General features: G+C 47.3%; 1 pseudogene; it reads left to right on the top strand.

Annotated features, from left to right (window-relative positions):
• Positions 1–208: 208 nt before the first annotated feature.
• LOC101040970 (pre-B-cell leukemia transcription factor 1-like) overlaps positions 209–6,000 on the top strand; it is a 96,174-nt pseudogene continuing 90,382 nt past the window's right edge.

Here is a 6,000-nt window from a genome sequence, read left to right as displayed (position 1 = left end):
TGCCATCCTTTCAAGTTAATACTGATAAAGAGAACAGGTCGGATGTAACAGAGGTCTTGATACAGGACAAGGAAGCAAACCCCAAAACAGACTTTTGTGTACACCCATGCATGCATCTTTATGTACTTGTATGTTTCTGAAAGCAGGGAAACTGTTCAGCATCTTTAATAGGTAATTACTGTAACCTTTTAGGAAAGCTACTTAATCAATGGCCCCAGAGAAGCTTCTGAGCCATCGATGGGGTCCCAGGGCCTGCCACATTCTACCTGGATCCTTGGTCGTAATTTCCTCTGTGGTCACCTCTGCCCCAGGAAAAGGTGAGGAACTAAGATCAGAGGATGCGGAGACCAAGTCCAGCAGGTATCCAGCACAACAGGAAGGCTGAGGTGGGCAGGGGACAAGAAATAGAAAATAGTGCATGTATCCCACCACTGTGGCTCAGAGACAGGTCTTCGGCTATTTGAGCGAGGCAAACCTGGTATGAATTCCTGGGCAAGAGATGATATGGGCTCTGACGTGTGGGGGTTGCGGTGGGACAGGGGTGAAGAGGCCAGGGTAGGACACGGTGGGAAGGCTAGCTGCATATTTGGTCAGCAATAGTGTTCTTTCACTGGTATCCCTTTTGTCTCTGCCCCTATACCCATTTGCTAATCTTTTTCTCAACTGACCTTGGTTACCAAGGCCTGAATGACCATCTAGGCTTCTAAGAGCCACCAGACCTATTGGCAATTCTGAAGTAAAGAAGCTTCTCTAGGGAAGACAGTCTAAGGAACGATCCTGAGAGAGATGCAGCATTCATAGCAGACAGGAAACTGCACCCTGTTAGAAGCCCTTTAATGCAACTGCCCCCTAGGCACCCTTCTCTTTGGCAAACACCACATTGCATTGGCTGTGCTACACGCAGACTGGAGGAAGCACGAGGGTACCCCGAGAATGTGGGCAAATGCAGCTTCTGGGGGCCCACCCTTCAGAGTCCAGAGTGTTGTTGGCTGTGGGTTTGGGAGTGTGCGTGTTAGCCAGCACTCCAGGTGTCTGCTGTGGGAGGCTCAAGGAACATACCGAGAAAATCTGATTTAACTGCCCAGCTCTCTAGCAATCAGGAACGGTGTTCCCCTGCCCCTGGTGCTATGTGTGGGGTAGGATGATCAAGCGGAGCCCCACGTAGGATGTGCTTCCACGTATACAGTGCTGTCATCTCCAAAACAGGAATTTAAGTGGCGATACAGTTTGGATGTATGTTCCCTCCAAATCTCATGCTGAAATGGAATCCCTGGTTTTGGAGGTGGGGTCTCGTGGGAGATGTTTGGGTCACAGCGGTGGATCCTTCATGAATGGCATGGTGCCCTCTGGGAGGTCATGGAGGGTTTTGTTCTGTAACTTCACAAGAGCTGGTGGCTTAAAGAGCCCCCGGCACCTCCTCCCTTTTTCTTGCTCCCTCTTGCCAGTGCCTGCTTCCCCCTTCACCTTCCACCATGAGTGGAGGCTTCCTGAAGCCTCACCAGAAGCAGAAGCCAGCACTATTTCCTGCACAGCCTGCCCATTAAACCTCTGTTCTTTATAAGTTACCAGTCTCGGTTTTCCTCTGTAGCAATGCAAGGGAGTCAGTATGGGTGGTTAAGTTAAAGCAAAGCAGACAGCAATGCTATTCTGGGGTCAGGCCGATCATCTATGTTTGCCAAATATGTGTAAAGAAGCCAGAAGCTCATCTGTGTAGTTTCCTCATTTTGAAATCTTTAATACCCGAGTCCAGCTCTCCACACCAGGCCTCAGTTGCCCTGCAGATATCCAGTGATCACTGAAACTGGCTTCCTACTCTGGCATGTTTTCAAATTATGTGGCTGGTGGTGCTTCCACCTATAAAAGTGGGTGTGTGTCACTCTGGCCAACTGATTGCTGGACAGAGGTCCAGGTTTCTTTCTGCTTGTTCACCCAAGGCCCATTTGATCTATTTGAGGCTGAAATGTACCTGCCTATCTCTGTGGCTAGTCCTAGGCTGATTCACCTGGTTTGGTTGCGATAGCTGATAGACTCCACCAGGCAGCACCAAAGCCACTAAACTAACCTCCATGCTAACGTCTTTCTCAATGGCCATTCAATGACTATCTTCTGCTGCTATACCATGTGCTCCAGCATGAGATCAAATCACCAGCAGGTTACAAGGCCCGCAGCCCCAGGGATTGGTAGATACATGTTCTGGCCCATTGTTTTATAAAGGGCTCAAGAGATTAAAGCTTGTTGCCTACTTACCTTGACAACCCTAATGTAGCTTTGTGAAGTACAGTCATGTGTCCATGTCAGGGATATATTCTGAGAATGAAATTGCCTTGCCCATGGTACACATTTCATAGAGTGTACTTAACAGTCCTACACAGTACACGCTACACACCTAGACTATGTGGGATGGTGTTTTCCTCCCAGGCTACAAACCAGAATACTGTAGGCAATTGTGGGTATGTGCCCCGTTTTTAAAATATAAAATTATTATTAAAAATAAATTGTAACTATAGAGATTTTAATATAAAAAGTCTTTGTCGGGGCCTTAACCTAGGAAGTTGCCTTCTGGAGCCCTGGCTAAATATTTTAAGCAGAAGGGATCTCAGACACAATAGAAAAATGCATTTGTAGAACTCACATCAGATTCATGAGAATTGACTTAAAGCCTGGTGGCCTATGCTGGGTGATATGTGAGATGCTTTGCCAGGAAATGGAGGTTTCTCTTACCCCTACCTCCAAACCACACTCCAACAATGTCACACTCACCTAAAAGTCCTCTCCCATCTTCGAGGGCCATGGCAGACACTAGGCAGGGGTGGTGGAGGTAGAGGGGCATGATCCTTGTGCTCAGGAGTTCAATTTGAACAAAGACATGTTTAAAAGCAATCATAATCTAAGCTGATAAATGGAGGGATCATGGTATGTGGTTGAGAAGCCGTGTTGACAAGGAACAGGCTGTGGCCAGTGGACATTTCAGACAAAGGGATGAAATTGGATATAAGTGTCTGAGACAACCTAGGGGTAAGCGGCCTCCCAAAATACCAGGCTGTAATTCTTGGGACCTGTAAATGTTGCTCAATATTGAAGGAGGAGCTTTGCACATGTGATTAAGTTCATCTGGAGATGGGGAGATTGTCCTCACTTAACTAGGGTCCTAAATCTAATTACAAGTGTCCTTAGAAGAGAGGCAGAAGGAGATTTGATACTAACAGAAGAGCAGGTGATATAGAAAAGGAGATTGGAGTGACTTGGAGTGATGTCTGGAGCCACCAGAAGGTGGAAGAATGAGCTCTCTCCTCTGGAACCTCTGGAACCTCTGGAGAGTGTGCGGCTCCGGTGATGCCTCGATTTTAGCCCCTTAAAATGAGTTATGACTTCTGGCCCTTAGTAAGAGAACTTTCTGTTGTTTGAAGACACTATGTTTGTAGCAATGTGTTAAAGAAGCCACAGAAAGCTAACACGCTGGCCAATTCACATGAGGGTAAAAAGGGAACAGGTCATATTCCAGGCAAAGAGGCGGGGACAGGCTACAGAGCAATTTGAAGGGGAGCTACCAACAACCACTGGTGGCTGGAAAATGCGTGAGACCAGAGCAATGGGAAACGAGTAGAGCAAGATGTTCAAGGTCAGATCAGCCACTGCACACAGTTCACATCCACAAATGCTTTCTCCTGCGGCCCCGAGCAAAGCTGTGCTCCTGACTCATTTCTCCCCTGCGTAACCCGTACTCTTGGTCTCTGTGGAAGATGAAACACAGTCATAAAGGCCTCCCATGGAGAGGTGGAGTCTAGTCTCCCACCCCTCGAATCTGGGCTGGCCTTTTCATTTGTTCTGATTGTGTTAGAAATGTCTTTCATGTTCCACCTTGGCCTTCTTAGAATGTTGCTATTACTCCACAGAGAAGCCTGGTCTGACTTCTTAAGGGTGATTGGATCACGTGGGGACAGAGGCCCAGCCACGCTTGTTCAGCTGAATCCAGCTCACCTCTGACCTTCCAGCTGAATGCTTAAGTCTAGGCAAGACTGGAGGAATTGACAAGGCAACTCATAGAAAGTGGGAGGAGAATGAGCTAGTATTTTAAGCCTCTAGCTTTTGGGGCAATTATGCATGAACAGAAAAGCTTCGATGCCCCCAACCCCATCAGATTCTAGTCCAAGATTCTGTCACAGCCCATCACTCCCCTCCCTCAAGCCCCCCTGCCCACAGTTTCGTTTTGTGGCTGGACTCTAACCCCAGTTCCCTTTAGTCTGTTCTGAATGTGGAGCCATGTCCTACGTTTGGATCTATGAAACATCTTCTAATGCAGGATGTTTTTCCAGGGATAATTGGTAGTAAAAATCATGAGCTTCAGCACAGTTCCAACTTCCAATGTTTCCTAAACACAGGTTTCAAAGGGTATTTGTACCATGAAGCTGTGCAAACTTACATGTGATAAAGTTACAACATCCAGCCTCATTTATTGTGCCATTAATATGACCCAGTATGAGATAATTTGTCACTCCTGCCTCACTTGAATATCACAAGGATTGTCTGGGTGAGACATTAGCATCCCCAATTACCCAAGGCTTAGGAAGATTAAGGAACTCACACATAGGCATTAAAGCTAGTAAGAGGGGCTGAGCCTGAATTTGGTTGAAGAAGGATCCGGTTCCAAGTGCTTTTGAGCTAAGCTGCCCCAAATGACCAATACAATACTTAATAGTTATTATTGAATGTCTGAATAAGTGAATGCATACTTGGATAACCCACTCATTCTGAGCTCCCGTCTGCTGCTGTGGCAGCCTGGAGTGTGTGTGGCCTACAGTGGAGCTGTGAGCAGAAAACGGCCTGTGGTGCAGCATGTCTAGGGCAGTGTATTAATCGGTTTTCATGCTGCTGATAAAGACATACCCGAGACTGGGAAGAAAAGGAGGTTTAATTGGACTTACGGTTCCACATGGCTGAGGAGGCGGCCTCAGAATCACAGTGGGATGCCAAAGGTGCTTCTTACATGGGGGCCGCAAGAGAAAATGAGGAAGCAGCAAAAGTGGAAAACTCTGATAAACCCATCAGATCTCATGAGACATATTCACTGTCATGAGACTAGCATGGGAAAGACCTGCTCCCATGATTCAGTTACCTCCCCCCATCCCTCCCATAACACGTGGGAATTCTAGGAGACAATTCAAGGTGACATTTGGGTGGCAAACAGCCAAGCCATATCATTCCACCAATCACATGTCTTCACATTTCAAAACCAAGCATGCCTTCTCAAAAGCCTCCCTTAAGTCTTTGCTCATTTCAGCATTAACCCAAAATTCCACAGTCCAAAGTCTCATCAGACAAGGCAAGTCCCTTCCACCTGTGAACCTGAAAAATCAAAAGCAAGCTAGTTACTTCCTAGATACAATGGAGCTATGGGTATACGGTATGTACAGCCATTCCAAATGGGAGAAATTGGCCAAAAAAGGGGTTACAGGGCTCATGCAAGTCCAAAATTCAGTGGGGCAGCCAATTTTAAAGCTCCAAAATATGATCCTCTTTGATTCCAGGTCATGCTGATGCAAGAAGTGGATTCCCATGGTCTTGGACAGCTCTGCCCCTGTGGCTTTGTAGAGTACGGGCTCCTTCCCAGCTGCTTTTACAGGATGGCATTGAGTGTCTGCAGCTTTTCCAGGTGCACATGGTGCAAGCTATCAGTGGATCTACCATTCTGGGGTCTGGAGGACAGCGGCCCTCTTCTCACAGCTTCACCAGGCAGTGCCCCAGTAGGGACTCCATGTGGGGACTCTGATCCCACATTTACCTTCCACAGTGTGCTAGCAGAGGGTCTCCATGAGGTCCCAGTCCTGTAGCAAATTTGCCCAGGCATCCAGGCATTTCCATACAGCTTCTAAAATCTAGACAGAGGTTCTGAACCCTCAATTCTTGACTTCCATGCACCTGTAGGCTCAACACCACATGGAAGCTGCCAAGACTTAGGGCTTTCACCCCCTGAAGCCACAGCCTGAGTTCTATGTTGACCCA

Source organism: Saimiri boliviensis, chromosome 15, assembly GCF_048565385.1.
Source record: "Saimiri boliviensis isolate mSaiBol1 chromosome 15, mSaiBol1.pri, whole genome shotgun sequence".
Classification (NCBI taxonomy): Eukaryota; Metazoa; Chordata; class Mammalia; order Primates; family Cebidae; genus Saimiri; species Saimiri boliviensis.
The sequence above is the reverse complement of the archived record's forward strand: the minus strand, read 5'-3'. Positions and strand labels throughout refer to the sequence as shown.